Consider the following 25122-nt stretch of genomic DNA (forward strand, 5'->3'; position numbering starts at 1 on the left):
GTCTAAAGCGAGCGAGCGAGCGAGCAAGAGCGCGCGCACGGCAGAGAGAGAGGGAGCGAGAGACCTTGCGTGCGTGTGCCAGCTAGTGTGCCTCACGAAGCGCATGTAAGGACCCAAGCAATCAATTGTCGGTGCGGGCGGGCTTTTATCTATACCATATAGTTTCTTCATATTGCGTTTGTAGAGAATAACACCAAATCAGTAAAATAACAAAAATTACATTACGAAATATCTCCATGCTGAGCCTGTTTGTGCACTTCCTGCTTTTCCCTGCTTGAGAATTCCTGTCCAATGAATGGACGACCTTAGCACACGTGTGGTTTTGTTTACACATTTTGGTTCACTTGTAAAAAGAGCAGTGTGAAAGCGAACCGTACCAAACAAAAAAAAATCAACATCCTATTTGGTCCGGACCAAAGCAAGTGAACTATCGGACTTTCCTGGTGTGAATACACCCTAAAACTATATGAAAAGTACCAGTAAAAAATAAAATGGGGTACGTGTTAACATGTTAAATAAAATTCACTTTTTTTCGTTCTGCGAACTACACTTTTATGTGCATCTGATTGACAGAGAAATCATGCAACCTTATTTCATTGTTGTTGCTAATTAGAGCCCGACCGATTTATCGGTCTGCCGATTTTATCGGCTGATGTGAGCCTGTCACAGATACAGTGAGGAAAATAAGTATTTGAACACCCTGCTATTTTGCAAGTTCTCCCACTTAGAAATCATGGAGGGGTCTGAAATTGTCATCGTAGGTGCATGTCCACTGTGAGAGACATAATCACAATGTATGATTTTTTAACTATTTATTTGTATGATACAGCTGCAAATAAGTATTTGAACACCTGAGAAAATCAATGTTAATATTTGGTACAGTAGCCTTTGTTTGCAATTACAGAGGTCAAACGTTTCCTGTAGTTTTTCACCAGGTTTGCACACACTGCAGGAGGGATTTTGGCCCACTCCTCCACACAGATCTTCTCTAGATCAGTCAGGTTTCTGGGCTGTCGCTGAGAAACACGGAGTTTGAGCTCCCTCCAAAGATTCTCTATTGGGTTTAGGTCTGGAGACTGGCTAGGCCACGCCAGAACCTTGATATGCTTCTTACAGAGCCACTCCTTGGTTATCCTGGCTGTGTGCTTCGGGTCATTGTCATGTTGGAAGACCCAGCCTCGACCCATCTTCAATGCTCTAACTGAGGGAAGGAGGTTGTTCCCCAAAATCTCGCAATACATGGCCCCGGTCATCCTCTCCTTAATACAGTGCAGTCGCCCTGTCCCATGTGCAGAAAAACACCCCCAAAGCATGATGCTACCACCCCCATGCTTCACAGTAGGGATGGTGTTCTTGGGATGGTACACTGTAAAAAAAAAAAGTTAGGTCAACTTAAAAAAATAAGGCAACTTATCGCAAGCTCTTTTTTGAGTAAACTCCACAAACAGGGACTGAAGTCCACACATCTCAAAAGATTACATTAAAATCATAAGTTGCTTCAACATAAATAGTCATGTTTAGCTAATGAATAACAGAACAAAGTATTTTTAGTTGGCTGAACACAAATGGGCCTATTATCTTATAGGCCTATATTGATTTATTATATATTATTTAAATAATTTAATTAAATAAGAGACAGACCATAACACGAGTCAGATAACTTTTTTATTTTTTTATTTAAACAGTTTGTGTCTGATGCACAACAATGACATTATCGTAGCAAGTCTTGAATTTGTTAACTCAATGCATGGTACTTACCAATGCATGTTAAAGAACATTAGCCTGAAGGTTCAGTTCACCCAAAAATGAAAAGTCAGTCATCATTGATTTACCCTTAAATTGAAATTGAAATTAAAAAGAAGATATTCTGAAGAATTCTGGTAACTAAACAGTTGATGGTAGCCTTAAAATACTGCGGCAGTCAATGGCTACTATCAAATATTTGGTAGTAACATTCTTCACAATATCATCTTTTGTGTTCAGCAGAAGAAATAAACTCATTCATGTTTCGAACAACATGAGGGTGAGTAAATGATGACAGAATTTTCATCTTTGGATGAACTATCCCTTTAAAGCTAAGGTTAAAACCAATTAATACTTAACATTAATCAATACATTGACAGAGCAGTATTGTTTTTTTGTTTTTTTTAGTCATTAACTATAAAAGTACCAGTGTCCAGTGGAGGAATGTCACACACATTTTCCTATGACATTTGCAAAATGGCTTTGTTTTGCAGAGAAGGTACCTCCAAGATCCATGAAAATCTTCTGAATTACTTTGAAAGTATACTTCAGTTCTTTTGGATAATCCATATTCAGTGCATTCATGAGTCCGAAAAAGCGTATACTGCTGGTAGATCTGTAATGTCCTCAAGAACAATGGCCTCTTCCAGTATTAGTTGGTCAGAGTTGGTAGTGATGTAACAGCGGCATCTTCGGCCACAGTAAGGATTCCGATCTCTACATCTCTGGTGCCGTGGTCTCAAGGATCAGTATCCTAGGATAATAATTCATGAGATAGGGGTATTAATTGAAGTGTAAATTTAAAAATAATAACAACAACAACAACATTATTATTATTTATGTTGTTGTGTAAATAACCTGAATACATGTAAAACATAAATAGATTAAAAAATGACCAAGAAATGAAAATGAAAATGGTAATTTACCAGACGCATCCTGGGTAAACTTGTAGAGTTTTCATGCTGGAAAAGTGGCAATCCCTCAAAATCTGTTGTTTTCTGATGTGTGGTAATGTCACTCACCAAAAAAGAAAGGAAAAAAAAAATATATATATTTTTTTTAATCTGCAGATGCACTATGACCTTAACTCTTAATAATTTAACATAGGGATCTCTACTGCTTTGGGAGTTAAATGTATACAGCACACCCAAAAATGATAATACTGTCATCTTTTACTCTTCCACATGTAATTCCAAATCCATATGATATGGTCCATAACAAAGATCTTTTTAAAGAATGTACAGATTGCTCTTTTACATACAGTGGAATCAAAAAAGATGTAAAATCATAAAATTTGTCAACAAAACATGCACTCTGTTTCCCAATTGACAACTGAATGAAAAATAGACTGATGTCATAATTAAGTTTATGATATTGATAACTGATATTATAAAGTTATTTACTTACTATTTTCCTCTCTATATGTGTTCATTCAAAGTAGATTCTCATGGTCAATGTTACAGATACACGAAAACTCCATGGAGATCTGTAAAAAACGAGTCAGTTGGAATCACCACAAAGTTTTACTACTATAAGTATTCCTAAAATGTTCTAAAGAAATAATAATTAATAATAATCTTTAGAAATAATAATTAAAATAATAATTAATATTGACAGTTGCTATTAAATGGTTTACCTCATCCTTTAGAAAAAGTGCAGGTGGCAGGCCATCTCTTTCTGAACTCCTCAACTAGTGTAAATACATAATGAGCAAACATCTCATTTGATATGACAAAACGATAAATACCAGACATGTTCAAGTCCCTAAAGGCCAAGTCAAGTCTTAGTTTGTACCTTTTTTAACAATATTTCTTTCAGCTAACCTACTGTAGTAATTGTAATTAACCCTCTGGGGTCTAAGGTGTTTTTGGGGTCCTTGCAGGGACGGACTGACAATCTGTGCGTTCTGGAAAAGTCCAGAACGGCCGTCCAACCGAGGGCCGTCGGCACAAAAAAAAAAAAAAAGTCTAATAAAGCAATATGAACAGCCAACAGCAGGGGCACTAATATGATCACTTATATGCTATGTGTAAAAAACAACAACTGAGGAAGAAGAGTCGGCCTATAGCCACTGACAGAAAGTTTGTTTTATAAGGCTGCACTTTTAAATTTGCTTACATTATATTTGAATAGCAGTGGTCTCCAACGTGGTGCCCTGCATTAGGCCTACATTTAATACATTTATACATGACTATATTAATATAACAGCATTTTAAATATGAATACAGGCACATTTCTGCCAAAAAAGTTTGTTTTACTAAAGTTAATTCATAAGTTTTGGTGTGAAATGTGTTTTAGCTGGTTTGTTCTCGGAACAATGTTTCGCCTGTTTTTTTTTGTTGTTTTTTTCTTTTGCGTCAATATGTTGAGAATATCAGCGCTGTTTCATCTGGCTTTTTACAAGCTTAAATCACATAGTCATTTGTGGGTTTATAATAGAGATAGAGAATTCTGCGCTGAATTTAAATGCTTCTCAGTGGATCGCGCAGCTGTGTAATAGCCTAATGTTCGCGTGATCGAGATCAGCCCGCACAGCTGCTTTGTCCGCGATCGCTGTTTTTTGGGCTGAGCTAATAATGCGCTGCTCAGATCAAACAAGTTTTGTTCCGCTTTCAAGTTTTGTTGTTTTGAGCGTTTGCCATTTGATGTTTCTCATACGCAACGCAAATGACAGCGTATAATCAAAGAGAGTTGGGTAATTTTGTAGAGGCAAAAGTTCAAATTGAAACGTTTAGTTGAAAAGGTCGCAAAATTATACCATTTATTCGAAGTCTGGAACCCCGACGGCAAGTTGGGGCTATTTATAGAATGTGTTTAGCGGGCAACTCACATAATGTTTTGTTTAGAAGTTAAGGCAGTTTTTTTTTATTTATTTTTTTTATTTATATTTATACTAAATGTTTGGGCTACTGTTTTTGATAACGCATACAATAGGTTTATAGATAATCAACAAAAAAATCAATAAATATTTTCATACATTTTCAGGAATTGTTTTTTTTTTTTTTTTTAAACGCTTGTAAGTCTGAACCAGAATATCAAGATATTTTATTATTTCCCATATAATGGTGAAAAGTAAAAAAGCTTCACCATGTTATGTATAATAAATATTGGAGTATAACAAATAAAAATTCCTTCTAGATTATTTTATCCCTTGAGGTAGCCCTCGCACACAAAAAGGTTGGAGACCCCTGGTATAGTAACTATATGTTTTATAATTACAAGTTTGTGTAATTTGGGGTTTCTGTAGCCAGTGACATTTCATTATTTGTATTTTATGGCATTGTACATTTTTTGTTTTTATTTGAAGGCTGAGGCCAATTAATAAACACAACCCCAATAATCATCATTGGTTTGAGATGTTAATTGCTGTGAATACCTTGTCTGATAGGCTACAGTATTGTGGTATTATTAGTATCAGCACATCCTGGCTAGTGTCAGTCGCACACGGCTAGAGGCAAATGGCCGGATGATGGGCCTATTTGGGAGAAAGTCCAGGGCTGTTTTTTAGCCCCAGTCCGTCCCTGGGTCCTTGAGATGTTCTGACATGCCCTGACATTTTTGCTTTTTTCAGTTGCTTATAAACATATTAATGGCAAAGGTGTAAATTCACTCTATATAGCACAAACAGGGCTACCATCATATGTGAGCACCATGCATGTACATGCTTTAATTTTTGAGAGAATAATGTTTATGCATGGTTATTGAAAAAGCTAAAAACTAAAGTTTCTGAAATAAGGCCATAAAACACATTCTAAATATATGTCAATAAGACTTGTGACTAATGGATGTCATCGCCTAGTGTTTTTTCTTCAAAATGATGTGAAAATTAGCCTGCCTAATCATTCACATAACACAATGCATTGATTTAAATTTTGTGGTTCGCACCTGGAGACAATGGGGCCCGCATACTTAATGAGCCATTCATTCAGGTGTGTCACAAGAAAGAATGCAAGAGCAACAGTTGGAAGCATCTCAATATTTTTTTTTTTTTTTCACAAATTGTGCTTGCAAATTGGCCTATAATATCAAAAGGAAAACATGTCTAGTAATTGTGCAGTTAATTCTCATACTGTATTTTCAGTTTTGGAATATTTATCCTCTCCCCAAATTTGTCATTAATAAAACACAATAAAAAATTATTTTAAAGAAAAGGCTTATATTTGCCTTTTATTAGTTTGTTTACATCTACCTTGTATTTTTTTATTTTTTTTATTAAAAAGGTTACAATTACAACAACAATTCAATTGTAATCTTTCTTTCTAAAAACTAAAGTATACATTTTATCATACATATTTCAAAGTTAAGGATTCATTACTTGAATATAGCCTAGGCTACATTGGAATAAACACTATAACTTATTATTTGATTATTTTTGACAAAACATACTATATTTAACATATGAGCAAAAATTGGCAAACAAAAGCTTATTTGAGGTGGCAGATATTTTACAGTAAAAATGTATAATCTATCCAAAACTAATCAATGAAATGTTGTCTTTCATATGTCTGTAACATAGTAACTTTCATTTTTATTATAAGAAATATAAATGTTAATTTGCAGTTTAATACGTTGCTTATACAAATACATTTTATTTCAACATATTTCACTCGATTTTTACTCAGTAGCCTATAGCAATACAGTTTGCTAAAAGCGAAACATTCACAGACAGAAACGATTCAAATTTAAACCTTCTTTTGCCAGTTGTGGTAAACAGCAGCATCTCTGCCGTTCATTCATTCATTCATGCACAGATACGCGCCGCACTTGAGAATGAAAAAAAAACTTACTACATTATTCCATAGCCTCGGATCTGTTGCTCCTCGTACTTCTGAGGTAAATTTTCCATTATAGTATTATTCCTCACAGCGCTGCGAGACTGTGTAAACAAGTACAATGATCTGATGTGTTTTCTCGAGCTGATGTGGGCGTTCACAGTTTGCGTGGATTGCCTCAGTCATTTGCGTTTGAATAGTGCGCGCTCTCCGTGGGCGGGGTCACATTACATCTGAATGAGCTCTTATTAGCTCGACTGGAATCGCTCTCTTTTAATGCAGATTTCACAAGATGAGAATATTTGTTTTTTATATAAATTACTTCATTTAAAAGAGGAGAATTCAAGCTTCATACCTGTGTGTCTGTATGCCTGTTTGACTGAGTATTCGCTGAGTTATGGTTCATTTTCGGACGCGTTTCAGAATTGACTACACTGACAGAGAGAAAGCAGAACTCGCATCATGTTTATTTTTCTTTATTTGGCGAAAAGCACAACACTTTGTTTTTATTGTGAGTATACACAAAAATAATACACACTTAACATGATCGATTGATGTACAACACAAGCATATAAGATAAAAAGTAATATTTTATTTTATTTATTTTTTTTCACTGATAAGGAAAAAAACGAGCCTATCGCGCCGGCTCGATAGCCGACCTCAGGGGGTTAACAGTGTTTAAAACTTTCAAAACGGATTTCTACTTCAAAAATGTCTAATATAGCACATCAATTATTACTTAAATCATTAATGAATTAATTTAAAATAAAAATTGTATTCTCAATAAAAAAATATTATTTTTAAAATACATTACATTATGCCATTTGGAATGCAGGGAGAGTCACCACGAGAAAAACTAAACTAAACTTGCTGTGTATTTTGAGCTATTTGAGCTGCCGTAGTTTGCTGTAGTTCTAATCTAGGCAGTGATTGGTAATGTAGTCTTCCAGAAAGCGCCGGTGGTAACAAACCCCTTGAGTAAACAAGCGATACAGTAAACAACAGAAAGAGCAATATTCCCGTCAGTGTGTCGTTAATACATACCAGTGACTCTTTAGAAACGCTGGATTGAATAGGCAGGATAACATCAGCATTGGCAAAAGCACCCAAAAGTGTGCGAAATCGGCAGTAGGCCTACAGGTGAATTACATCAGGCTATCAGTTTTGGAAGAGCACAATACATACATGACAAATAACATACCGTCGATTATAAAAATGATTAATACATACCAGTGATTCTGCAGAAACGCTGAATTGAAGGCAGCACTCCGACCGCTACCGACTTTTCACCCGCCTGATGCTTCTCACCAGCTGCAGACAGAGACCTAACCGCCGAGTAGCTGAAGTCTCAAACTGCGCATGCGTTCAGGGTTCAAACTGCGCACGCGCTAACAAAAAACGCGGACTTCAATGAAAACTAAAACGATTTAGTTTGAACAACAAAACATTGTACGTTTTCATCATTTAAGTAACAAATTTGTTGAATCAACTTAGTATGATGCATGAACACTTCCAATAAAAATATCTCAGTTCATTTGACTGTTTTATGTTTATTTGGAGAACTTTCAGTAAGTTGGCTTTTTTACAGTGTACTCATCATTCTTCTTCCTCCAAACACGTTTAGTGGAATTATGACCAAAAAGTTCTATTTTGGTCTCATCTGACCACATGACTTTCTCCCATGACTCCTCTGGATCATCCAAATGGTCATTGGCAAACTTAAGACGGGCCTTGACATGTGCTGGTTTAAGCAGGGGAACCTTCCGTGCCATGCAAAACCATGACGTCTTAGTGTATTACCAACAGTAACCTTGGAAACGGTGGTCCCAGCTCTTTTCAGGTCATTGACCAGCTCCTCCCGTGTAGTTCTGGGCTGATTTCTCACCTTTCTTAGGATCATTGAGACCCCACGAGGTGAGATCTTGCATGGAGCCCCAGTCCGAGGGAGATTGACAGTCATGTTTAGCTTCTTCCATTTTCTAATGATTGCTCCAACAGTGGACCTTTTTTCACCAAGCTGCTTGGCAATTTCCCCGTAGCCCTTTCCAGCCTTGTGGAGGTGTACAATTTTGTCTCTAGTGTCTTTGGACAGCTCTTTGGTCTTGGCCATGTTAGTAGTTGGATTCTTACTGATTGTATGGGGTGGACAGGTGTCTTTATGCAGCTAACGACCTCAAACAGGTGCATCTAATTTAGGATAATAAATGGAGTGGAGGTGGACATTTTAAAGGCAGACTAACAGGTCTTTGAGGGTCAGAATTCTAGCTGATAGACAGGTGTTCAAATACTTATTTGCAGCTGTATCATACAAATAAATAGTTAAAAAATCATATATTGTGATTTCTGGATTTTTTTTTTTAGATTATGTCTCTCACAGTGGACATTCACCTACGATGACAATTTCAGACCCCTCCATGATTTCCAAGTGGGAGAACTTGCAAAATAGCAGGGTGTTCAAATACTTATTTTCCTCACTGTATATCGGCATCGGCTTATATGGTGCAGATATGCCCGTCGATATTAACTTTTTTTTTTTACAGAACATATAACGCAGATAAAATGCTTGTAAATAGTGTAGCTACATTTGTCAAGCAGAGCCCACTCCATTGTTTGCTACAGGCGACCCAGGTCACTGTAGTGACACCAGCCAACCCTTTCACTTCAGTAAGGAGGTCTCTTCTTCCGACACGGTGTAATATGCACACACATTATCTTCCACTCCACTGACAAGGTGTAAAACATGGCTAGCTAGCTAATGTAGCAAACAAGTATGATAAGCTCGTTGTGAGAGTAAAACACAGCGACATTGTTTATTTACTTTATAGCATTGCATCTCACCAGGTGACAACATAGCGTTAACCCTCAATTGGTCCTTGGGGTCTATATGACCCCAAGCGACTTTTCTTTAATAAAAAAAAATGGTTCCCTTCATCTCAGTGGAATAAAATTTGGTGACTTTTCCTACATTATCTATCTATACACACAGAAAAAAACTGGGCTTGATTCGGTCGTTCTAAAGGTATGTAAAAAAAAAAGTCACAAATCTGTCCCTTGGGGTCAATATGACCCCACATTGAAATGAATGGGAAAATCGAAGAAATTTTATTTATTTTTTTTCATTTGTCAAAAAAAATATATAAATCCAGAATAAATCTGAAAATTTCAATACCACAATGAAGTCCTGGTACTAGAGCACAAATGAAATGTGGAACAAACATGACCACTTGCACACACACGTTCGCGCACACAAACACACACACAGGTCTGACTCCAAAAGAAAGCATTTTTATAGAAATTGACAAATAAAATCAATAATTCCAGCATAAATCTGAAAATTCTCACACATAAATGAAGGCCTGGTACTAGAGCACTAATGTAATGTGGAATGAACATTATCACAGACACATATTAGCCCACACAGACACAGACACAAATACACACATAGACAGAGAAAGGGTGTGACTGCAATAGAGAGCATTTTTACTGAAATTGTGAAATAAAATCAATAATTTCTGCATAAATCTAAAAAATTTCACACATAAATGAAGGTATGGTATGAGAGCACAAATGCAACGTGGAAAGAACATGACTACACACAGATCAAATACACACAGAGAGACAAACAATAAAGATATTGCAAATTTATATAGCATTATTGCAATAATAAGACACTTCAAAAGACCTCAAACAACAACAAAAAAAATTCTAAACTTTTTAAAATACATTAAATCAGTATTTTGTCAATGTTTAAATATGTAATTCATAAAAAAGCTATTATTATAAGAGCATTAAGTCACATCCAGAAAAATGAATGGATCTCTATGGGGCCTCTGCTGGAAGTATATGGTAATTACACTTTGTGGCTAAAACTATATTAGCTACAAAAAAACATCTAACCAGCAGATGGCAGAATTATGCATCTAACACCTAGATCAATATCCAGAAACAACTCATAGTTAAATTTGATCATCATTAATGTGTTTTTTTCATAAAAAAGGTATATTTCATATGTATGCTAATGGTGTAGTTGAGGAATTTTGCAGTAAATAGGTAAAAAAGTACTTCATATCCCCCAAAACACAGCATTAATGAATAGATGAGAAGTAAACAAAAAAAAACATATATTATTTGTATAATTAAAAATGTATATTTTTTGTCCAATTTCTCTATCAATTGTTGGGGTCATATAGACCCCAAAGACCAGATTTGTAAACCGGAAACGAAGACCTTATGAGGGTTAAATCACCATTCAACAGACTCATGCCACCACCGCACTGGTAACTAGTTAGCAACTTACCTTTAAGACACCACTTGACTGCTGGTCTGCTGGTGCCTGAACAAGACACTGGACGCAAGCGGCGCGATGTGACAAAAGATAGTTGAACCCATTATAATCAGTGATGTGTCTACACTGGATGCGGCTCAAACGAGCGACAAATCTCCGAAAGTAAACTGATGCCTCATTCTATTTATGACGTACTGACATGAAGGACAAATGCTTTGTAACGGGCGCTTTTTCGCGTCCAGTAGAGGTGGGCGGATCGATCCTAAAATATCGATACTTCGATACTGACGTGGTATCGAAAAGGATCGATCCTCACATAAAAATATCGATCCAAATGTGTGGTTTTTTTACCAGTAATTTTGATTAATTTAGCACGCAATTCAGTGCGTAAAATAAGCTTCTAAGTGGAAAAATAAGCGAATGTTAGCGGATAATTGTGTAGGATAGAACTTTTTCTCCTAGTCATCTGGATACAAGACGAAACCAATCAATCACAGAGAGCGTTGGATGCTGGTGCTTCACTGAGCTCACAGGCACGTTTGGGAAACGAAGCCTTGCTTAGATGACAGAGAAACAATCGGGAGTTATTTTGCAATAAACAAAGCAAAAGTGTACATAACGGTTCAAAATGTTGAGGACAGTAAGATTTTTTTTTAATGAAATTAATATTTTTATTCAACAAGGATCGATGCATTAAATTGATCAAAAGTGACAGTCAAGGGTTTTTCACTGTTAAAAAAATCTACTTCATATAAATGCTGTTCTTTCAACTTGGTTCATCAAATAATTCTGCATCATGGTTTCCACAAAAAAATATGAAACTGTTTTCAACATTGATAATAAGAAATGTTTTCTGAGCTGTAAATCAGCATATTAAAATTAATTATCATCATAACTGGAGTAATGATGCCGAAAATTACGCTTTGATCAATTGAATAAATTACAGTTTAGTATGACATAGAAAACCTATGTTAAATTGTAATATTACAGTTTTTACTGTATTTTTGATCAAATAAATGCAGAAGAGAATTAAAAATCTTACAGACCCCAAACTTTTGAACAGTAGGCTAGTGTACAATAGTACTTTTACTATAATTAGGGTAGTTTTGTAAAAGTCACTGACTAATAATTACAGGCGAGTTGAGAGCACAAATCACAAAATATTTAGTAGTCATGAAAACGTTTTCAGATTTAGCATATTAATGATGCATTCACCTCATAAATCATGACACACTGCTCTAGCACAGGAAAGTGCATACAAGTTCAAGTGCATGCTTTTAAAATTAAAAAGTATTGGTATCGGTATCGATATCGGCGATACTGGCCCTGTATTTACCTGGTATCGGATCGATATCAAAATTTGGAGTATCGCCCACCTCTAGCGTCCAGTGTACACAGCTTTTACTGTTGCGAATTATCATTAATTATAGCACTTTATATAGGGCCATTTTGCATAATGAGTAGTTTCACATTTAATATATTTTGCTGACTACTTAGGCCTACTTATTTAAAATAGTATTTCAGTAAAAGTACATATGTAATTAAACATGTTTTCATTATGGTATTATTACTTTTACTTTAGTAAAAGATCTGAGTACTTCTTCCACCACTGGTAGAGACTAGATGAATTAATACTAATAATATAAGATAATAAGGGTTTGTCAGTTACACTTTTGATATATTTATTGATATAAGTTATTTTTTATATAATGTGACTAAATACAAAGACAAAGTCATTAGTGAAGATTATGCAACTGTATTTAGAACAGAATATAGAATAGAACATGCAATGCAAACTAGTTTGGTTACAGCTCAAATGTATCATTCTCATTCTATCATTCACCCTGCCTCCATTACATATCTTTGTCACACAAGTGTTTGATCACCACATTTGAGTGATCATTGCAAAAAATGTGTTTATTTAAATATTCTGTTTATGTATAATGTATTCCATACAGTACCAGTCAAAAGTTTGTACACACGAATGGGAAAGTGTGTCCAAACTTTTGACTGGTACTGTGCTATAATATACACATAAATAATATTGCTACTGTATTATAATATACACATAAATAATATCGGCCGATATATCGATATCTGGCTTTTTTTACTCCCTAATATCAGTATCGGCATCGCCCCCCAAAAATCCATATCAGTCGGGCTCTATTGCTAATGTTGAGATTTTTTTAGCTTCAAACAAAGTTTGCTTTGTACATTTAGTTTAACTGCATTGTTAAAGAAGCCAAGCTTTACCATTCAACTGAACTGTGTGCATGCATTTTAGACACTTACACTTACACTTACAATAACTGCGTCCTTGTATGAGCCGAGTTTGCTATTTACTTCAACTGATCAGTGCTCTGGTAATATCAATGGTCCATTTCAGGAGCTGCCAAAATTACAATTTAAATTTTAGAATATGAGCATAGCTAACTTACATTCAATATTTTCTTGAAATGTTAGCGATACTGATACAAAATGTGAGCACCAGTGATTGAATGTCAAAGCGTGGTATGTACATCCTGCCCCCAGCTGAACTGGAAGTTTTGATTGGTTTTGCACCTGAGTCAGACCTATCTGTTATTGACTGAAGCGTAGGGCTCCACCCACAGTAGTTTGAAAAGTGTCTGTCAAATGCCAACTCGCCCTATCGCTCTGTTGGCACCTTTGTCAAAGTACTTTGTACTTTTGGTGAAAAATAAATGTAGCAAAGTTTAATAGTTTATTTTTATTCAACTCAAGTAAAAGTAAAAGTACCACAGTTTCATTATATAGTTTTCAAGTACTGAAAAATATACACAAGTACTGTAATGAAAGTATTTGTAATTAGTTACTTTCCACCTCTGACATTAACAGATTATTACAGCAAATGGCCTGAGGTCTCCTTTACTCACACTGTCACAACGGATTCTGTGGTTTCGTTAAATGCGCACAAGGCTGTCTATTTTGCCATCTGCTCCGGTGCACTTAGCAACTGACATAACTGCCCGCCGAAGGGTTACACAGCTGCAACCCAAAATTAAAAAGTACACTGATGCTAAGCGGGGTCCTCTCACTCCTTGTTTCCAGGAGGGGGATAAAGTGAATGTACGGAACCCCTTGCATGTTCCTAATGGACACAGAAAGTTTACTGATCTTCTTAAGGTTGCCAGAAGGCTTGGGGTGGATACGTACATTACATACCTGCTTGCTTACATTATATTCATAGCGGTAATATCTCTCTCTTTCGCTGACTAATTCTCTTCCTCTGTATAACATAGAATTTACCACCATCTAACTAGGGATGGGCACGAGTTCTGGAGTACTCGGACATGACAGCGACGATCGATCATGAGAACGACGATCGCCTTACTTTAAAATATATATTAGTCTATTTTTCTGATTGGTTATTGCAGCATTTTGGGCGGTACCTGAGGTCTGATTGGTTAGCGTTAGACAGCATGCCTTCCAGCCTGCGAAATAAAGTGAAACTGGATTTGAACTGGAGTCACTTTGATCTTGAAAAACAGTTAAGTGAAAGATGTGTAGCGCCAATCTGTTACATACATAGCATTATAATGAGAACATGATTGTAATAGATTAGAATGTTGTAAATTCTTTGTGCTTTAGTTTCCCGTGTATCAGCGCGCTATTAAGAGAAACCACAATGAGAGTTTTACATCAGACTAGCAGAGTCAAGATTACGTGCGCATTCGTGTCCTTTTGTGCAGATGTAAGTTGTAAGATTACTTTTATGTTGTCTATATTTGATTAATCTCATATTGGAGATGTTTGTTTGAGTATATTAACCAGCTAGCAAAGCGCTGCTGTTTACCGAGTGTTCATTCACTCTTCAGTTTCAGCTCAAATGCAATGCCCAACATTATTGACTAGGTTATTTGAGATGGTTAGTTTATTTTTCAAAATTTTTCAAAATCAGAAAGGGAGGAGTCTCACTCATCCATTGTTGAATCATGTAGACACAGATCTTTACTGTCCAAAATACATGATGAGAGCTATCAGGGAGAGAAGTTCTATTTGTCTCCACCGGCCTGGCTGCTGAGCATCATGATGGATTACATTAAGGCAGGGCTAAAACTGTGGCCTGATGAGCAAGCGTGCAATTGTGAGATTAATTAGTTTCATCCGTTGTGGGAGGCCTCTCTTGAATGGATCCCTTTTGGATAAACTAGAGTAATGGCAAAGATACAAGGCCTCCTAACTCAGTCAATCATAATATTTACTGGCTGAATTTTTTCTCAATTACTATGCCCAGTATTGGGTCAAAAGTGACATCAGGCTCGGAACAGAAAATTGCTCCAGAAAATTACATGGTGGCTTTGATAAATAACAAACATGTTTTCTGATGTGATTCGGGTCCCAGATCTGTGTGCTCCAAGGGATTAAGCAATGAATATCTTGATGAAGACAAAAGATAGAAATGGAGTGAGTAATAGATGGAGTTGCTGATAAATAGATTATCTCTTTGGGGGTAATTATATAGACAGAGCTCTGTGCGACTACTAAAAGTTGAAATGATAAACTGAGGTTCACTTTCTCCCTCAGGTTTTTTTCTCTCTTTTTCTCTCTTCCTCCTCCTCTTTACAGTTCATTTACTCCCTGTGGCTTACCTGAGATTGATGCTCTGATCCTCTGATTGCCATAATGGCTCCATCCTGGAGATCCCATACATAATGCACGCAGACTCGCTGAACGTGGGGGGCATCGCCATGTCCCGGCAGCCATTCATTTCCCTCCAGCTATTGATGATGCTGGATTAAATGTTGTTCTTTATTTAAATTAAGTTAATTTATGCTTTCAAAAATTTTCTTTCGAATGAATTTGCATCTTACGCTGCCTGAATTTGTTAAATGTTAAAATGACCTATTGCATTCATTTTTTCATGCATTCATTCTGTACTCACTTAATAGAATCCTCAAATGGAAAAGTGTGAAAGTTGCAGTTTAAAGATGATCAAAACAACTTAAGATCCACATTAAAGTGTATCAGCAGTGCAGTATCATGTAAATTAAGTGATGATCCAAAAGAAATAACAATTTAGCTTTATTTTAATGAAAGCTCATAAATTGACTGAGCAATCTGAAAACTTGTTTTACTGTACTATGCACAATTCCTTTTATTGCATAAACATAAACCTTTCAAATGCACCACCAATGTCATTGTTTTCAACATAAAATGTCACATTTTATATGCATTATTTATCATGCTTCATGAAAAGAAATGTACACTTCAGCCCTGGCACATATTTTCAGCTACTTTCAATACAATACATTTTTAGTCTTTTGTTAACAAAGTTAATTGCCAAGTTGGACCAGGAATGATGTGGCACTTTGGCTTTTATTAGAAACCGAGAATGGAGTTTTATATTCAGTGGTGCAAATATTTATGGTGGAAAGATTAAAAAACGGATACAAAAATACGAACAACAATGTGTAGGTTTAGTTCAGGCAGGATGCAGGCATAATTACTAACACTGTTACAACATCAACTGCTCCATGTTTTGTAAGCTGCAGTTTTTCGCCCTAGGAATAAACTAAAAGAAAACCTAATTGAACAGCAAAGAAAAACAATAGCACAGAGAAAGAGCAGATACTACGCCGTATGTTATTTAAAACTTATAAAGGGTAAAAGTGATAAACATACATGTTTGTCACTGTGGTAGGATCAGTCAACAAACACGGTGAGTAGTCCTCTCCTGTTATTGTCGCTTGCACTTCGTGTCACATATATAGTATAGCCTTCTCTGTCATCAGTGAAGACTACATACAGTGGGGAGAACAAGTATTTGATACACTGCCGATTTTGCAGGTTTTCCCACTTACAAAGCATGTAGAGGTCTGTAATTTTTATCATAGGTACACTTCAACTGTGAGAGACGGAATCCAGAAAAAATCTGGAATCACAAATCCAGAAAATCACATTGTATGATTTTTAAATAATGAATTTGCATTTTATTGCATGACATAAGTATTTGATCACCTACCAACCAGTAAGAATTCCGGCTCCCACAGACCTGTTAGTTTTTCTTTAAGCCCTCCTGTTCTCCACTCATTACCTGTATTAATTGCACTTATTTGAACTTGTTACCTGTATAAAAGACACCTGTCCACACACTCAATCAAACAGACTCTAACCTCTCCACAATGGCCAAGACCAGAGAGCTGTGTAAGGACATCAGGGATACAATTGTAGACCTGCACAAGGCTGGGATGGGCTACAGGACAATAGGCAAGCAGCTTGGTGAGAAGGCAACAACTGTTGGCGCAATTATTAGAAAATGGAAGAAGTTCAAGATGACGGTCAATCTCCCTCGGTCTGGGGCACCATAACATATCTCACCTCATGGGGCATCAATGATCATGAGGAAGGTGAGGGATCAGCCCAGAACTACACGGCAGGACCTGGTCAATGACCTGAAGAGAGCTGGGACCACAGTCTCAAAGAAAACCATTAGTAACACACTACGCCGTCATGGATTAAATTCCTGCAGCGCACGCAAGGTCCCCCTGCTCAAACCAGCGCATGTCCAGGCCCATCTGAAGTTTGCCAATGACCATCTGGATGATCCAGAGGAGGAATGGGAGAAGGTCATGTGGTCTGATGAGACAGAAATAGAGCTTTTGGTCTAAACTCCACTCGCCGTGTTTGGAGGAAGAAGAAGGATGAGTACAACCTCAAGAACACCATCCCAACCATGAAGCATGGAGGTGGAAACATCATTCTTTGGGGATGCTTTTCTGCAAAGGGGACAGGACGACTGCACCGTATTGAGGGGAGGATGGATGGGGCCATGTATCACGAGATCTTGGCCAACAACCTCCTTCCCTCAGTAAGAGCATTGAAGATGGGTCGTGGCTGGGTCTTCCAGCATGACAATGACCTGAAACACACAGCCAGGGCAACTAAGGAGTGGCTCCGTAAGAAGCATCTCAAGGTCCTGGAGTGGCCTAGCCAGTCTCCAGACCTGAACCCAATAGAACATTTTTGGAGCTGAAAGTCCGTATTGCCCAGCGACAGCCCCAAAACCTGAAGGATCTGGAGAAGGTCTGTATGGAGGAGTGGGCCAAAATCCCTGCTGCAGTGTGTGCAAACCTGGTCAAGAACTACAGGAAACGTATGATCTCTGTAATTGCAAACAAAGGTTTCTATACCAAGTATTAAGTTCTGCTTTTCTGATGTATCAAATACTTATGTCATGCAATAAAATGCAAATTAATAGGCTACGTGCACAATAGAACTTCCGGTTAACTTCCGTGTTTTGAGTGTGCGGTCGACTACTTCCGGTAGGTCGTGTTGTTGTTGTCGTCGTGGAGATTTTCCGGAGTCGCTAGTTTTGAGTAGACATAAGTTAGACAAAGTTTCAACATGAGCGGATTTCGGGTAAAAGAGAGGCGGTTGGCGTTTCAACGCGTGAAAAAGACCGCACTCCATTGTTGTGTACCCCTGTGTGCGAATTCGTCCAGGTACAACAGTACTGTAAGCTTTCATAGCTTTCCAGTGGATGTGTTGGTGAGAGCCGAATGGATGGTAAGAGTACGGCGGGACGACTTCACCCCAAGCAAGACGAGTCGTGTTTGCAGCAGGCATTTCCAAAAGGTCGATTTTGTAAACAACCCGGGAAAATTGAGAAGGTTGAAGAAAGGGGCCATTCCTGCTCTTTTTTCCTGGAATAATTTTCAAATACCGGCACCGAGGGCGAGCGTGTGGGAGCGGAGACCCAGAGCGTTTAGCCCTCCTCCTGTCCATTACATCGACTCAGAAGAAGAGATGGAGCTGGCTACCCTGGCACCAGATCATGATTACTGTATTACTCCTACCACAGCAATGGTCGCAGATCAGTTAGCTGAGGAAAACGATACACTTCGCCAGAAAGTAAAGGAGCTCGAACTACAAATTCAGGCTCTCCAGCTGCGGAGTTGTTTAGGACTGAAGCGCTTTGCAGGATCGGACGAGGACATCCGATTTTATACCAGGTGAGTCATAATTAAGTGTTTTGAATTGCAGGAAGCTGATATCTTGTACCATATTAACAGTGATGGAAAAAAAAAATCACACAAGTCATGCACTTTAATGAAAGTAAAGATGGGCTACTACACATGTAAAATGTTGCTCCACTAAAAGTCCACCTTACAAGAGGAAGAGTATTTTCCTTCAAGTGTACATCAAATATCAAAAATAAAAGTAATGTAATTTATGACTAACATAATGAGATCAGGCCAAAACGTGTGCTACCTACAGCACTCAACACAACCTTTCATTGTCTTTTCTTCATATAAAATAAATGTAGTGAATAAAAATTAAGATAATTGATCATGTGTAACTAAATTAGACTACCATGACTAACAGCAATGTTATTTTTGTGTTTTTTGTTTAAAAGATTCCATTCTTATGACCACCTGATGGCATTCTGGAGGCTCATCGAACCAGCAACATCAAGGATGATCCGTGTGACAAGTGTGGCAGAGAAGACAACATCGAACAGATCAACTAAGTTGCTGCCCATAGATGAGTTATTTCTTTTTCTAAATTATCTATCAACCGGATGCACACAGAGAGAGCTTGGCCACCGATTTAACATCCATCGGACAACAGCCAGCAGGATCATCACAACCTGGGCCAACTTTCTTTACTGTGTACTGGGAGCTGTGTGTATCTGGATGACACCTGAAGAAATCACAGCCAGCCTACCTCCTGAGTTCAAGGAATATGCAGACACTCAGGTCATTGTTGACTGCACAGAACTGCGGTGTCAAACTCCATCCTCACTTGTGCTACAGAGTGAGGTGTACTCGCACTACAAATCACACTGTACCTTCAAGGCCATGATTGGCATGGCACCACATGGTCCTCTGACATTTGTTTCTGCTCTCTATGGCGGCTCTATCAGTGACCGTGAGCTCTTCAGAATGTCTGGCATCATACCTCTCCTGTCCCCTGACATGGCTGTGATGGTGGACAAGGGCTTAAGGGTGGACAACCTTGTGCCAGGAAGACTTCACAGGCCTGCCTTCCGCTCCAACAAGGAACAAATGGCAGCACAGGACGTCCTGGAGACACAGTCAATCGCGCGGCTGCGAGTTCATGTTGAAAGGCTGATCAGGCGGGTTAAGGAGAACAAACTTTTTGACACAGTAATCCCTTTGTCTATTTCAGGGAGCATTAACCAACTTTTCACTGTAGCTTGTATCTTGTGCAACTACCAAAATGGACCTCTGGTCAAAGACTGGAGAGAACATAAGAGCCAGGTAGAAATCTGACTGTTTGCTTCATGGCTGGCTGCTGCTCTTCCTCATTTTCCTTTTTTTATTTTTATTTTTTTACAAACAATATACTGATTCACACCACAATTTAGTTTTAGCTTACATTTACTGACTTTTTTTAATTAATAAATTATTTATTTGAAATCTATATTAACTTGGTCTCTCTTTGTGTTGTTTAATTTCCCCCAAAGTGGGCCTGACTCATTGAATATTAGTTTAACTTCTAGCAATACATTGGTGTGGGTTCACCTTTGCTGTGTACACTTTAAGGCAAGTGGTCAATCCTGTGTTACAACACTGTTTAGCACATATTTTCTGATTAGTAACTTGACAAATTTAAATTAACTTAAAACAACCCACTTGAAATCCTCACACTATAATGAGATATCAACAAGAACAAAGACAGTTATTGTTTACTGATAATTCATTTTATTACTGCAGATATGCATGTAGGTATGTGTAGAAAAAAAAGAAGTCTGCTCTCTCTCTTATTTTTTGCATCACACCATTGTCCCGGTATATTCTTTGAATCAGGGTGTCTTCCTCCGCAAACACCACAAAATCGCACCACTCCATCCCTGTTAGGAGCAGCTGACCCTGCACCTGCCAGTAGTAACCATGACCCTGCTTCAATTCCAAGTTGCCGTCTTTCATTTTCAGATGTGGATAATCCACATAGCTCTTAATGTTTGGACATTTTATTTCCACAAGGCCGAATTCAGTACTTTCTGTTGGGTCAAAGACAACCCCATCTGGGGATGTACCTAGCCATGGAGTGTCAGGGTGTATTATGAAGCCACAAGGGTAGTAGTTCACCCTCTTGAGCTTGCAGTACTCTTTGATGGCATCAGCTTCCATTTCGAGACCCCTCTTCATTGCTGCTGTCTGACGGACCCCTTTGAGCAGCCGGTCTGCCATCTTATCTAAGGTGCATGGTTTAGCATGGCATATTTCCCCAAAATGTGAGGAAGTGAGTCTAGGTTTTCTCAGTCTATGCCAGTCTGCTGATGTACTTTGACTCCTAGTTGCATCCTCTATTTTGTTAGCCATCTCCCAGGTAACCTCAAGTGACTTGAAGTGCAGCTGTTGATGCTCAGTGAAAACGAACATACTGCATGATGTCTCCAGTCTGCAGCCAGCCAATGGCAAATCTGGGCGTGGTGGAGCGTCATGGTGAGGAAAAGGGCGACTTCTTGCCTTGGGTTGTTGGTATGACAGGGGACTGCCTGCTTGTACCAAACCGAGTGCAGAGTCCACTAGTGGCACCTCACAGGTGATACCCATTGTACAAATGGTTGGTGCAGAAACAGGGGTGAACTCTTTGTAGATCTCTGACACTCTGAGAATGGACAGGTCCAGCAACTCTCCACTGATGACTTTGTACAGTGTGGACCTATTTGAAACAAATTGAGAAACACCAGTAAGATATATCACTTCTAGGGGTGGAACGGTACATGTATTCGTATTGAACTGAAACGGTACGGGAGTCACGCTTCGGTGCTTAAATTTACACAGAGAATACACGGTATAAAAATAAATAAAACTCACGTGCAAATTAATTGATGTAATGCGAAACTACTGTTAGATACGCGGGTTCTTTATCGAGGCGTGATCAAACAGTGTAAACATAAAAATGTACTCCATCATTTTGACATCATTCAAAATGCAAAGTGTTTAAGTTACTGTTAATTAAAATGTAATTTTAAATTTTTAGGAAAACAAATATATTAGTCAAATGTAGCAAATTCATTTTCAATTCATTCAGGTACAATTAAACATATCTCAAGGTCTTTTTGTCTTTTTATTAATTTAATTAATAAACTCATTATATAAAACTTTTGTCAGTGGACTACAGATAAACTAGTTCTATGCCTTTACTTTATTAACAAAACTTCTTTTTTTTTTGCTTTTTCCTCCATTGTACCGAACTCGTACCAAACCGTGATGTCTGAACCGAGGTATGAATCGAACCATGACTACTGTGTACCGTTCCACCACTAATCACTTAAAGGAGAAGATCACTTTTAAGATGAAAATTCTGTCATCATATACTCACCCTCATGTTGTTTCAAACATGTATGAATTTCTTTCTTCTGCTGAACACAAAGGAATATATTTAGAAGAATGTCAGTAACCAGACAGTTTTTGGGTCCCATTGACTTCTATAGTAGGAAGTCAATGGTACCAAAAACTGTCTGGTTACTGACATTCTTCTAAATATATTCCTTTGTGTTCAGCAGAAGAGAGAAATTCATACATGTTTGAAACAACATGAGGGTGAGTATATGATGACAGAATTTTCATTTTAAAAGTGAACTTCTCCTTTAATGACGACAAGTAACAAAACTACAGTTTTCTTGATTTGATTGAGAAAAGTAGGCCTAACAAATTAATTAATAGATTACTAACTACTAGCCAAATTCTCACCTTACTCCCTCGGCCATGGTCCTCTGCTTTGGTTTGGCAGACAGCACAGCCATCTTCTCGATGGGACCTGGTTTAACACCCTGTGAATATAGGCCATAAGCAGCGATGAGCGTATGTGATGTGTAGATGTAGTATTGAAATTATTGTTACATTATTCCAAGACTTGCCAGGGTTCTTGGCTTGTGCCACTGTTGTTCACTCTCCGTACAGCTCAGCACTGGTGGAACAACTGGAATGTCTAGCTGAGAATAATGTGCAGACTGGAAAAGTAGAGCCACGCAATGGTTACAGAGCACTGATCCAGCTACACATGTACAGCTGTGATGGGCCAGCTCAACAGGGATTGAGTCCTTCAGCCCCACCTGTAACAAGATGTTTAAAAAATATATTTAAACAGGAGTAGTATAACTGATTTGTCATATATTTATATGGAATACTCAAGTAAGCTACTATTTATTTTTGTACACTGTTAGCTAGTAAAAACTTAACTTTTTACTTGTAAACACTGTTAGTAAAGGGATTAATCTTTTTCTTTTAATGTGGTCAGTGGAGCAGTTTAATTTGCAGGTACAATCAGAATCCCCACTTAAAAAGTACCAAGATTACAGTATAGCTCCTTAGACTTAGCAGATTTACATACACTTCTATACCTATCTTATGTGTTTCACCTTTCACATGGGATGTTCAGCATACCTGGAAAAACAAACTATACTACACCTACAGCACTACATTGCTACTACAACACTGATTGCTGTTAGTGAAAACATAGTAGTAACTAAGCTCACACTGGTCGTTTTTGACGTGAATGGGGGACATGGTCAACCAAATGAACATGGTTAACCTAGAGAAAAGAAACAAAAGAACACGATTAACCCAGGAACATGGGTAACCATCTTAACACTACACTTATCCTACACTTAAACTGTGAGGTGGTTTAGATCTGTCCATTGACGGATGACATAACGCCCTCACACACACTACTCCTGTCACTGGATCTTTCTTGGACACTGAGAGGAAATACAAAACCAAATGAAAAATACACACAACCAGTTGATAATCATATTAACATTACAAGGTATTTAATAACACTAATAAAGTATGTTGTAATATTGACATGATTTAATGCGAGTTAAAATACTTGGCTGCTAGCTAGTCAATGTCTAACGCTAACAGCTGATCTAGCCGCTAACAGCTGAGGTAACTGTTATCGCTACTCACCTTCAAAGTTGTGGATGTAACTTGATATGTACAATCGAAATCCTTTTACACGCTTGCAACCGGGTGCAGGTGAAGAGTGGTCAACAATCCTGTGGACATCGTTCACATCAATTTTCGGGAGGCCTTGTAAAGAACGAGTGAAATATGCCATCTTTCGCAATCAAAACCTGCCGTCTCGCTGCTATAGCAATGCCGCGAACCGGAAATGGTCGACCGCACACTCAAGGCGGCGGAAGTAGAAATCCTTAGTTACGTGCACGTAGCCTATTACTTAAAAATCATACAATGTGATTTTCTGGATTTTTGTTTTAGATTCCGTGACTCACAGTTGAAGAGTACCTATGATAAAAAATTACAGACTTCTGCATGCTTTGTAAGTGGGAAAACCTGCAAAATCGGCAGTGTATCAAATACTTGTTCTCCCCACTGTATGTGATAAATGCAGGGAGATAGTCAGGCTGACGGAGAAGATTTCAGAGCTAGAGACACGCATCCAAACTTTAATCGAGGATAGTAAGAATGCAAGGGCTTTATATACTGCTTTGGATGCAACTAGCTTAGTGAACTCTGTACATTGTTCGGTTCCAGCTGTAGAGCCCTTGCAGCAGGGCAACTGGGTAACTGTGAGATGCTGTAGTCGCGGGACAAAACACGGCTCTTCCGTTCCGATTACAACATTAAACAGGTTCTCCCCACTCAGTGAAACACCCACTGAGAATCCTGCTGAATGTGCCCTAGTTATTTGTGATTCTATTACACTGAACGTGAAAATAGAGACACCAGCCACCATAGTCACATGTTTACCGGGAGCCAGAGCGCCTGATATCAAAGCAAATTTAAAAGTGCTGGCTAATGCTAATTATAAATTCTCTAAGATTATTATTCACGTCGGCACTAATGATGTTGGACTTCGCCAGTCAGAGATCACTAAAATTAACATTAACCCTCTGGGGTCTGAGGTGTTTTCTGGCCCTGGAGGTGTTCTGACATGCTCTGACATTTGTGCTTATTTCTGTTACTTGTGACATTTTCATGGCTAAAGTCTGATTACACTGTATTCAGCACAAACTCTGCTACAATAATATGTCAGCAGCATGTATGTAAAAGTTTGTAGTTTTGAGATAATGACATTTATGCGTGGTTTGTGAAAATACAAAACAAAAATAGTCACTGAAATAAGGCCATGAAACCCCTACTGATTATTTCTTCACAAGACTTTTGAAAATTGTATCATGTAGCCTAGAATATTTGCTCCAAAACTATGTGAAAATCACCCTGACTGCTCATTCAGAGAAGACAATATATTGATTTAAAAATTGTAAGACGTGTTAGTTTTCACTGTTATGATACTCAGCACTATATCTCTTTGTGCCCCGACGAAACTTGTGGAATGCATAGCTCAGTGGTTCTCAAAGTG

This window comes from Squalius cephalus (assembly GCF_949319135.1).
Source record: "Squalius cephalus genome assembly, chromosome: 2".
NCBI classification, from domain to species: domain Eukaryota; kingdom Metazoa; phylum Chordata; class Actinopteri; order Cypriniformes; family Leuciscidae; genus Squalius; species Squalius cephalus.